Below are 13,094 nucleotides of genomic sequence, written 5' to 3'. Positions count from 1 at the left end.
TTATTCTCAGATGACATATTTTTACATATAAAACCTTAAATATTCCATCAAAAATCTACTGAATTTAATGAATTAATTTGGCAATGTAGCAGAATACAAAGTTAACACCTAGAAATTGATTGCATTTTTATACACCATAATTAATTCTCAGAAAAAGAAACTAAATGAACAATCCTGTTTACCATTAGAACAACAACAAAAAATTAAAATGCTTAGGAATAAACTTAATCAAGGAGGTAAAAAAAAACTTGTAGCCAGAAAACTATAGGACATTGACAAAAGAGATAGAGGAAAATATAAACAACTGTAAGAATATACCGTGTTTATGGTTTGGTAGAATTAACATGATAAACATGTCCGTACTACCCAAAGCAATCTATAGATTCAATGTAATCCCCATTACAATGCCAACATCATATTTCACAGATCTAGAACAAATACTCCAGAATTTTATATGGAACCAAATAAGATTTCGAAGAGTCACAACAATCTTGAGACATAGGAACAAAGTAGAAGAGATCACAATACCAGATGTCAAGTTATATTATGAAGCCACTGTAATCACATCACTCTGATACTGACACAAGAAAAGGTACTGAATCAATGGAATGGAACAGAGGCCCCAGAAATCCACTTAAGCCATTATATTCAATTAATATTTGACAATGGTGGTAAGAATATACCATGGAGTCAAGATAGTCTCTTTAATAAGTGGTGTTGGGAAAATTGGACAGATAATACAAAAAAAAAAAAATGAAACTAGATCACCAACTTACACCATAGGCAAGAAAAAAACTCAAAATTGACAAAAGACTTAAATATAATTAGTGAAACTATAAAAATCCTAGAAGAAATCATAGGCAGCAAATCTGAGTCATCTCTAGTACCAATATATTTACTAATATATTTTCTAAAACTAATTAAACCATAGAGAAAATTTTAAAAAATGGGTCTAGATCAAAATAAAAGGCTTCTATATTGCAAAGAAACCATCAACAAAATATAAAGTGAGCCTTCTATAGGGGAGAACATATTTGGCAATGATATACCTAGTAAAGAGTTAATATTCAAAATATATAAGAAACTCATACAACTTAATAAAAGGAAGAGAAATAATCCAATAAAAAATGGGCAATGAACATAAATAGAGACTTCTCTAAAGTGGACATACAGGTGGCCAAGAGACATATGAAAAAATGTTAAAGTCACTGATTATTAGATAGATACAAATTATAATGACAATGAGATATCACCTCATACCTATCAGAATGGCTACCATCAACAAATCAATAAATAACAAGTGCAGGCTAGAATGCAGAGAAAAGGGAACCCAAGTACACTGCTGGTGGGAATGCAGACTCGTGCAGCCATTATGGAGAACAGAATGGAGTTTCCTCAAAAAATTAAATATGGAATTTCCATTCGAACCAGTGATCCCACTTCTAGGAATATATTTTAAGAAAGAATCTATGTACCCCTATGTTCATAGCAGGGCAATTTACTATAACTTAGATCTGCAAAAAGCCCTAGTGCCCATCATCAGATGAGTAGATAAAAAAGCCAGTGGTACAATTACACCCTGGAATAATATGCAGCTATAAAAATATATCTCTTACCATTAGAGACAGCATGGAGGGACCTGGATAGTATTATACTAAGTGAAATAAGCCAGTAATTGAAATACAACTATCACATGATCTCACTTATATGTGGAATCTAATGAACAAAATAGATCCAGAGACATAAAAGCATAGAGCAGATTTCAGAATCTCAGAAGGAAGGCTGTGGAGGATGGATATGTGGGAAGAGATCAACCAAAGAACTTATATGCATTAACCATTGACACTGACAATAGAGTGGTGAGGCCTGATGTGTGGGTTTGGGGGGAGGTTAAAAAGGGGTTAATGGTGGAAAAAGGGAGACACATGTAATACTTTCAACAAAGATAAACTTTTAAAATAAGTTTTATGGTATCAGAGCATCCTAAGTTTCTTGTATGCTTAGTTTGATGAGATATTCTTTATAAGTTGGTATCAAATTTTGCCAGAAACTTCCTATACTGACTGATGATAATATTATTTTTATCCTATATTTGGTTAAATAATTAAATTTTAAGATATTTAAGCATCACATTTTGAAATAATTTCCAGTATTTCATGACATATTATCATTGTTTATCATGTCATATTTGATTTGTGAGTACTATGTTAACAATTTTTAGATGTGGGATATGAACATATAGTTTTATTTCTTCTAATGTATTCATCTGATTCTGCTACCAGGGCTATCATGGCTCATAAAACATGTAGGGGACAAAATGTTTATACCTCTTTTCTGAAAGAATTTTAGTAGATAGATAATATTTCTTATTCAAATATTTGTATAAAACACTGTCAGTCTTGTTATTTGGGAATGGTTTTAAATAAATAATTCATTTTAAATACATACATAAGTCTATTCATATTTTCTATTTCTTCTATCAGTTACTATTACTTATAATTTAAATTAACAATAAATATTTTTGCATTAACTATAAAATAAAATATTATCTATCTTAAAAATTTGCAATTAAAGGTCTCTTCAACTTTAGATTGGTAAAGCAATGTGAATTATTTGTACATCACTAGAAAGCTCTGAGTTATCTGATGGAGGCATTTGTGTTATGTAATTAAATTGAAATGTCAATAACATTTTAATTGTATTCATTCTTCCCACATGGTGAACTTTAGCATTGACTATCTAGCAAAAAGCTCCTGAACCAGTTTTATAAGTAGAATCAAATTAACTTTAATTATATTTTCAAGGTTTCTTATAACTTTAATTTCCTTGATACATCAAATTTGTAGATAGCTATTTAGATTCCACTGAGGGAAAGTTTTCAAATGAGAAGTTAGATTGTATAATTTCTTTTTTGTAATATTGAATCTTTCCATTCTTATTATATCAAAGCTTTAAAAATGTCATTAGCACCACCCATTCCCTTTGTTCTCTCTTGGAAGCTAGTAACAACAAGCTATTTATTCTCTAATAGGCTGAACATTTCCAGTGATTCTCTTTGAGAATCTAATTGGATCTTTAGAATATACACTACCTGAAAACCAAGCAGCTCAGAAATGCCAGGAAATTAATGTACTAGGCACATCTAAAGCATGAATGATGGGGGTTTGGTAGATAAACATTCCAATTACCTTACACTTCAGTATGACTCTGAGACATGTTCCACCAGCTTCTCCAGAAGGTTCCCGACAGGATGGAACACCAGTTAGCCACACCAGCATGTTATTCATATATACACTCGCTTAGCTTATTCCTTTTCTCATCTCATTTGTCCCTTAAAGTGCCTTCTGGCATTATCTTCTAAGCAACTTGCTAGCAAACAATACTTTTCTCAGGGAGTATATTTAGGAAACCTAAGAAGAGATCACTAATATTGAAATATTTTTGGTTGACTTTAGACATTGAAAGGCAAAATTAAATTTACCTAGTGTGTAGCATATTCTTACCACAAAACCACACAATGCGGTGCATTTGTCAAGATTTTCTAGGGGGGAAAAATTATTTATATATATTCCAAACACCAATACTCAAATGAGTTTATTCTAACTCAGAAGGCTTAAGGAATAGCAGAGCTAATCACGCAGTTTCCAATGTGAATCTAGGACCTGAGAACCAGGAATACTGACTGCAGGACAAGACTGATGTCCCAGTTCAGCCAATCAGGCAGGAAGAGGGAAATTCTTTCCTCCACCTTTTTGTTCTGTTTAGACCCTCAATAGATGGGATGGCCCACTTACATAGCACAGGGTTAACTATGTGCCAAGTCAACCAAATCAAATGATAATTTTACTCAGAAACATACTCACAGACACACCAAGAATTATTTTACCAAACATTAGGGTATCCCATGATATAGTCAAGTTGACACATGAAATTAACCATTAAAGGTGATATTCATACTACCTAAAAAGTTGAGCATAAAATCTCTAACTTTCTTATTTAAAAGTTTCATAATAGTAAATCTATTAAAATAAAATATTGTGTATGCAAGAATTAAAAGTAAATAATTTGAAGATTTTCTAACTTATTTATTAATTACATAGTAGGCACAATGAATTAGGATAATTAGTGTGCTAAGAAATTTTCTTAAGAAATAACCAGGGCCTCTGCACATTTTTAATTGGATTCTTTAATATCAAGTTGTATGAGTTCTTTGTATATTTGGGATATTAACACTTTTTTGTAGTTGTTATTTGCAAACATCTTCTAACATTTGGTTGGTTACTTTTTTGTTTTGTTAGCAATTTATTTTGCTGTTCAGAATCTTTTTAATTTTATATAGTACCATTCATTTATTGTTTTGCATTTACTTCTCTTGCCTTTGTGGTCAAATTCATTAAATCCTCTCTAAGGCCAAAGTAATCAGAGGAAAGGGTGGTGAGAAACAAATAGTAAAGGGGGTCAATTATATTGTGATGGAAGAAGTTTGGTCTTGGGTGGTGGGCATACAATGTAATGTACAGATGATGTACACTTGGAACCTACATAATAACCTACATTATTATCAAAAGTCACCACAATAAATTTAATTTAAAAAATATCAGAAAACAAAGTGTGTAGCAATTCAAACCTTATGGTTCCCTAGTGATCATTCACCTCTCTTAAAGTAAAAGACAGGATTGATGCCATAGAGCACATGTGTCAAACACAAGGCCCTCGGGCCAAATCCAGCCCGCCAGGCCTTGCAATGTGGCCCGCACCGCGCTGTCATCACTGCACTCCGCTGTCAGTTTATGACATTGTCAGTTTATGACTGTTCAGTAAACCATTCGGCCCGCGATTTAGGCTGGATTTTAGATTTTGGCCCCTTCTCTGATTGAGTTCGACACCCCTACCATAGAGAATGATAGAGTGAGGAACACACAAAATTTGTCTCTCCATAAAAGCAAAAACAAAAAACAAACTAAAAAAAGTTCAGAAAAATTATTTCAGGAAAATTGATACTAATCAAAACTCTATTACTCAAGGGAATGATTAATCAAGAAAAACTATCTCTATCTCAGTAAGAACAGTGAGCTTTGGTGAATGTTAGCGCACGTTGGTCCACCTCCCTCTCCCTGCAAAAGTGGTGGCCTTGGGGAAATCAGCCATCATTTCTGATACAGGTACCAGTACTGAAAACCGGGAACAGATGTGATTTACAAGCAAGAGAGTGTGTTTGTTTATTTTAACATGCCTGGTGTTTTTGTAGAGAAAAGCCTCAAGGTGTTTGATTTTATCTTACCTAACTCAAACTCTCCAAGTGCTAATGGTGCTACTTAATTGGCATTTGATTAAAAAAAAAAAAAAAGTTAGAGGTAAACTTACTTGTTGCTGCTGCCTAGAGCAATTAATAACAGTTGAGACAAACAAAGACTAACCAAAATCTTGAGGGGAAAGTTTGGGAACATATAATTAAGAAGTGAAAACTTTTACAATCTCCAACAAGTTCCCAGGAATCTAGAAATTTAGATGTGTGCCCAGGCTGTGTGCCTGATCCAGAAAGACATGAGGAGGCTTTGTGTTCTCACTTTTGGCTATCATTCAGTTTCTGTGCAAGCAGGATATAAAGCGTAAGGTGTAGGACCAAATCTGCCATGTGATCTATGTTCCAGGTCTGCTAGCAGAATAAGACTGAAGCCCTTTGTAGCTAGGGTCACACTCTGGTTCACCTATTTTTTTTTTTTTGTACCATACTCTACAGGGATCTATATTAAAACATTTAGACTTTGTAATGTGTGTGACACAACTCTGCCACTGCAGTATTAAAGCAGTTTTAGACAATACATAAACAAATGGATATCCCGTGTACCAATAACATTTTATTTACAAAAACAGTCAATGGACATTATTTGGTTCCTGGCCACAATCTGCTATCCCTTGGTCTAGAGCAGGGGTCCTCAAACTTTTTAAAGTGGGGGCCAAATCACGGTCCCTCAGAGAGCTGGAGGGCCGGACTATATGAACTACTAATTCCTACTGTAACACCTCAGCTGCGCTCACTGCCCAAAAAACCTGGCGGGCTGGATCAGACTCCTGTGCGGGCCGCATGTGGCCCGCGGGCCGTAGTTTGAAGACCCCTGGTCTAGAGTCTAGACTGTAGTAATACTGAGATCATTGAAAATTAAATGTAGTGCTGTAAAACAAATATGTTCTCAAAGGAAGATTCATAGCCTTAGACACATTCATTTCTAAACCTGAATAAATTAAAATTAAAATTCAATTAAAGAATAAATAAGAGCCCTGGCTGGTGTGGTTCAGTTGTTTGGAGCATCATCCTGTACAATGAAAGGTCAAGGGCACATACCCAAGTTGTGGGTTTGATCCCTGGTCAGGTGCATATGGGAGGCAACTAATCAATGTTCCTCTCTCGTATCTCTCATCTCTCTCTCTCTCTCTTTATCTGTAAAATCAATAAAAACATATTCTTAGGTAAAGAGTTAAAAAAAAAAGGGATGAATAAAAATAAATTAGGAAAAGAAAGAAATAATTAAAATGGATCAAACATGTTATAAATGAATTCTAATAGCAAAAATATTAAAAACAACTTGCAAAAGTTAAACTTTAAAACATTGCAACAAAATAAACCAATCGCAAGGGAACTTAATTAAAATAATAACACAAAATATGAGTTAAAAAGTAGAAATTTAAAGGTAATCCATCTGCCACTTACATTACTCCACATGTTTCAAATAAATATCTTTCCATATTTTTAAAATTTCCATAATATTGTGATGTAATACTGATAAAGAGAACATGAAAATAAATAGCATATAAGACTTTAACGCAAAAGTGGATTCAAGCATTATAAATAAAAACCACAAATAAGAAGGATCAATATAATAAAATTTCATAGTTATATAAAATATATTCCAGGAATGCAGTGATATTTCAAATGTAGAGAATGTACTTAATATATAAATATATTTGTATGTGTAGGAAAGGCATTTGAAAAAAAATTATATTTATTTATGATGAAAGAAATCAGCAAAATAGGAAATATTGAGGACATTCTGATTACAGTGAGAATCTAGATAAGGTAATTTATCATCACCACTATCTTTTAAACATTTCTGAAAAAGTAGTGATTGAAATTTAAAGAAGAATAAAATAAATGGCATAGATATTTGGATAGGCGAGAGAAAATAATTATTTGTAGGTTAAGATAATAAAATTTATATATATATATGTACATATGTATAACAAACAAATATTGTGTGCATTTAAATTCAGTAAAATGACTATTTAAAAGTTAAATATACAAAGAATCAATAGAGGATGATATCAAATGCTTAAATACTGGGTTTCTAGAAACGTGGGTCCAAGATACAACTCTGCCACTTCTCCATTGTGTAATATGAGTATGTACTTAATCTCTTTAGGGCCCACTTTATCATTTGGTAAGCTGGCATAATACCTGCATAATTTGTCTGTTTCAAATAATTATCTATTATTCAATTTAATATCAGATATATTACAATATCATAATATTTTATCTTGAGGACAACTAAGTAAAAATAATGAAGATGACAATGGCTATCCAGAACACTGTGAATTTTACTGGAACACAGTAAGATATTAATAAACTTTAAAAAGAAAACTAGACAAAACAACAGGAAAATTCTGCCTTTAAGTGGGATATCTAAAATACATTTTTATGCAGGAACCGGTTTGGCTCAGTGGATAGAGCTTCAGCCTGAGGGCTGAAGGGTCCCGGGTTTAATTCTGATCAAGGGCATATACCTTGGTTATAGGCACATCCCCAGTGGGGGGTGTACAAGAGGCACCTGATAGATGTTTCTCTCTCATTGATGTTTCTAACTTTCTATCCTTCTCCCTTCCTCTCTGTAAAAAATCAATAAAATATATTAAAAAAATAAAATTCATGTTTATTGAAATTAGAATTTTGGGTTTCTTTGGACATATACCCAGGAGTGCAATCATTGGATCATCAGACAATTCCATTTTGAATTCTTGCTGTTTTGCAAAGTGGTTGGACCAAACTACATTCCCCAAGTGTTCCTTTCTCTTTACATCCTTGCTAGCATGTGTTTGTTGAATTATTGATGATAGCCATTATGACAGATGTGAAGTGATATCTCATTGAACTTTTAATTTGCATTTTATATGATGATTAGTAATGTTGAACATCTTTACATATATCTATGGTCCATTTATACACTTCTTCTGAAGAAGTTTCTATTCAGATTCTCAGCCCATCTTTAAAAAATATATTTTTATCAATGATGTGAGGAAATCATTGATTGGCTACCTCCTGCACCCCCCCTCCCCTTATTGGGGATCAAGCCCACAATTCAAGCATGTGCCCTTTACTGGAGACCCTTCAGTCCGTAGACCATCTCTCTATCCACTGAGCCAAACCAGCTAAGGTTATTTTTTATTTTAATCCTCATCTGAGGATATGTTTATTGACTTGAAAGAGAGAGAGAGAGAGAGAGAGAGAGAGAGAGAGAGAGAGAAAGAAACTGGTTTGGTGGTGATAAAATCCTTTAGCTTTATCTTGTCTGTGAAACTCTTTATCTGACCTTCAACTCTAAATGATAGCTTTGCTGGGTAGAGTAATCTTGGTTGTATATCCTTGATATTCATCATTTTGAATATTTATTGTGACTCCCTTCTGACCTGCAAAGTTTTTGCTGAGAAATCAGGTGACAGTTGTATGGGTACTCCCTTGTAGGTAACTAACTGCTTTTCTTGTGCTGTTTTTATTTTTATTTTATTTTATTATATTATTTTATTTTATTTTATTTTATTTTATTTTATTTTATTTTAGACTTCAGAGAGGAAGGGAGAAGATGAGAGGGACAGAAACATCAATGATGAGAGAGTATTATTGATATGTATGGCTCTACTGGGGGTGGGGCCTGCAACCTGGGCATGTGCACTGACCAGGAATTGAACTCTGTTCATGGGTCCGCACTCAACCACTGAGCCATAGTGGCCAGGTACACTTGCTGCTTTTAAGATTCTATCTTTGACTTTAATCCTTGGCCTTTTAGTTATGATGTGTCTTGATGTGAGGCTCTTTGGGTTCCTTTTGTTTGGGACTCTGCACTTCCTTTACTTGCTAAGTCTATTTTTTTCACCAGGTAGGGGAAGTTTTCTGTCTTTATTTCTTCAAATAGGTTTCCAATACCTTGCTCTCTCTTTTCTCCTTCTGGCACCCCCACATTTAAATACTAGTATTGGTATGCTTAAAGTCCTTCCAGAAATTTCTCACACTATCTTCATATTTATTGATTAATTTTTTCCTTTTTTGCTCTTCTGATTGGTTATTCTTTGCTTTCTCTTATTTCAAATTGTTGATTTGAGTCTTGAAATTCTATACTGTACTGTTGAGTACCTTTAGATTATTCTTTATTTCAATTAGTGTATGCTTAATTTCTGACTGGGTTCTTTTCATGTCTTTGAAATTCTCACTAAGATCCTTAAAAATCTCACTAATTCCCTTGAAGCTCTCATTAATATCCTTGAGCATCCTTATAACCAGTGTTTTTAATTCTGCATAATACTGTATGTAGCAGTTTGTTTGCTTCCATTTTATTCACTTCTTTTTTTCTTCTTCTTTTTTTTGTGGCAATTCCTTCTGTTCTCTCATTTGTGACATGTTTCTTTGTCTCTGCATTTTGGCTGCTTCCCTGTGTTTGTTTCTCTGTATTACATGGAGCTGCTGTGTCTCCTGGAATTGGGAGAGTGGCTTTTTTAATAGGTGTCCTTCAGGGCCCAGCAGCTCAGCCTCCCTAGTCATTTGAGCTGCACACTCTAGGTGCACCCCTTTGTGGGCTGTGTGCACAGTCTTGTTGTAATTGAACCTTAATTGCTGTTGGCATCATAGGGAGGAAATGCCCTCCAGGTCAAATGGCTGTGAGGACCAGCTGAAACCACAGTGGAAGAACTGGTGTGCAGGGGACACCCTATGGTGCAGGACTTGCTTCAGTGGGGCTTTTATGCTCACTGATCATGCCCCTTGAGTGTGTCATTTGTGGATGTGGAGAGTTGTAATCTAGTATGGTCTGAAGCTATCCACCAGATGCACTGAGTCTGGAGTCTCCTGGAGTGTGCAAAGTCATCTACTGCCTGAGGCCACCTGGCAGGAGCTACAGAGCTATTTGCAGGTGGCTGCTCTTTGTAATGGGCTTGGAGGGCCCAGCTGTGAGGCAAGGCAGGCTAGTGCTACTGCCAGGTCTTAGGCCTCTTACTGATAGATATGGGGCAACAGCTGCTGCTTGTTTATGAGAGTTTAGGAAAGTCTGAAGCCTGAGCCAGGATAGGCCATTCATATGGAAAAGCCACTGCAAACAGCTTGGGTGGGGTTGCAAGTTGGATGCTACAAGGTCTCAGGGAATCACCGAGGGGGAGTGAACAGTGTGAGCCATGCTGGTGGAAACTCAGATTTGGCTGTCAGTCAGCTCTTGGATATGGAGGTCCCAAGAACAATGGCCCCTAGGAGCACTGCTGTCTGGCAGAAAAGCACTTTCTCAGTATTTTTAAGAATCAGGCAATAAATTGACAAATTTTTCATAAATTGAAATAGAACAATAATCAGAAAATAATAAGGCAGAGAGAAAAAGACAAAACAGACAATATAAAAGTTCCCCTGACTATACTACCTCTTAACTTTACATATTAAAATGTATATTGTAGATGATTCAAAGTCACCACTAAAATTGACCACAATCACCAGTGCTCTGTATGACTAAATGCAGCATAAAGTAGTTTAAAGAGTTAGTTTTGTCATAATATTTCATATGAAGGTAATATTCTTACCCAAATTAAACTGAGAAAATGCCAGAGTCAAAAAGACATTGTCCATTTATTTCCTGCTGTTAAATGCATTTCACTATATTTAGAAATTAATACTTTTTCAAAAGTATTCCTTTTAAAATACTGTCAGACATCACAAAGTAACCACAAAGTTCTTTTGAATGACTTTGTGTAATATATATATATATATATATAGCTTACCACAAAAATGCTTAAAAATGGCACTCTATCACACCATTAGGGGAATGCAGAGGAACTTGGTAAATAATTATTATAATGCTACCCCTTTGACTCAACAGACACTGGTGAGGACTCGCACTACAAATAATTCCCTAGGTGATGGCAGATAAAAATATTTTTGAAAATGTGCAAAATATGCAAACAAGCAAGTAACTAATTTAAATGAATCTCATTTATCTCGAGAATATAATAAAACACATAACCACTAATTCATGTGAAATGCTCCATGAGAAGGATGATGAATCAAAACTATACTAAATTTTTAAAATAGTATTTTGAAGGATGTTCACTGTGCTACATGTTTTTATCCCAAGTTTAAAAATATACTTAATATTCATTATAATATAGATATTTCAAATCTATGACTGGCTTCCAAATAAAACATTATAACATAAAATAAAGTGCTCTTAATATTACAAGCAGAATTCATGGTTGTATTTAAAAGAGTATTCTCCTTTTTTATGGCAATTACTCTTTTTCAGCATATTTTTTGACAACCTAATATTTTTAACTCTCAACTTTTAAATGTACTTTATGTTATATTGAATTACATAATTTAAAAGAAAGTAATGGTATCAGTTTTCTATTACTATATTTTAAAACTAATTATTGCAAAGCTAACAATAAATTTCATTTATATCTCCCTAAATTAAATTCAAATAAAATTTAAGATTTTCCTAGTAAAAATCTTTACTATAAAGTTGTGAGTGATGATTTAAAGCAAAAACAAATAACAACTGGAATAAATACCCTGGATTTAATTGATTTTTTGCTTTTATTGCATGTAATTGTGAATAATTGCCCTCTTTCCAAGTTATAATAAAGAAAAAGAAAACATTAGAATGAAGATAATTTTTAAGTCAATAATTATCTTTGAGTGATTTCCCCATAATTATGATTGCATTGAAATTTGTTTCTTTTTTTCTATGCAAAATGAATTATGTGTGTTAGACAAATTTTGTAGAGCTATTTTTTCTTTCTTTTCTTCCTTTTAAAAAATATATTTTATTGATTTTTTACAGAGAGGAAGAGAGAGGGATAGAGAGTTAGAAGTATCAATGAGATAGAATTATCAATCAGCTGTCTCTTGCACACCTCCTACTAGGTATGTGCCAGCAACCAAGGTACATGCCCTTGACCGGAATCAAACCTGGGACCTTTCAGCCTTCAGGCTGACACTCTATCCACTGAGCCAAACCGGTTTGGGCAAGTTATTTTTTCTTAATACTCTATTGCAAGTATTTTAAACAAGACCTTAAATAAATAGGATAAATTATTATTATTATTATTATTATTTTGGTTATACATTTTAAAATATCTTAAAGTTGTCATGGTGTCTTTTAAAATAAAATATATACCATATGGAAGTGAGATGGGTCTTGGGTTTTATAAGATTACAAACAACAAATGACCTCATAAAAAAAATTTTTACACCCCCACCCTTAGTTTAAAAAAAAGGGTGGGGGTGTAAAAAACAAATTGCTTAACATGAAAGTACATAAAAGAACTAACCTGTAGAGAACCAATTAAGAAATGCAGGGAAAATATAAAAACAGTAATAGTGTTTGTTAGCTATTTCAGTCAAAAGAGATAGGAATGCTTTTTAAAATTACATCAGAAAAAGAAAAACACCAATGCAATAATGATATTCAGTAAGATAATTTAACTTAAAATATTTTTCACATATTGACTCTTAGGCTTTTGGCTCCATATTATTTTAAACCAAGAAGAGGAAACATCTGAAATGGTAGGAGAATTATACAAAATAATTCAAAAGAAGTCTAATGTAAAATTTTCTACCTGACGACTTCAGTTTCTTTCCTCACAAGCATGTAGCAAATTACCATTTAGGAAGAAAGAGAAATATGTGTACAAAATAAAAATTGTGTAAACACAAATTAATGGTATATCCACCTTAAAATTAATGGTGAGTATTTTAATTTTATGATCATTATACATATAATTACCACATGTAATTCTCTTAAAAGTTAAAGTACAGAAGATTGTCAATACCAAAATATTTGAAGAGATCA

General features: G+C 33.4%; 1 pseudogene across 1 annotated transcript in view; it reads right to left on the bottom strand.

The window, feature by feature from the left end:
- Window positions 1–13,094, bottom strand: part of LOC311617398 (NAD kinase-like) — a 148,718-nt pseudogene that overhangs the window by 94,243 nt on the left and 41,381 nt on the right. The window lies entirely within an intron of this gene.

Source organism: Pipistrellus hanaki (genome assembly GCF_964339955.1).
Source record: "Pipistrellus hanaki genome assembly, chromosome: 2".
In the NCBI taxonomy this organism is placed as follows: Eukaryota; Metazoa; Chordata; class Mammalia; order Chiroptera; family Vespertilionidae; genus Pipistrellus; species Pipistrellus hanaki.
Note: the sequence above shows the minus strand (reverse complement) of the source record. Positions and strands in the feature narration are given on the sequence as shown.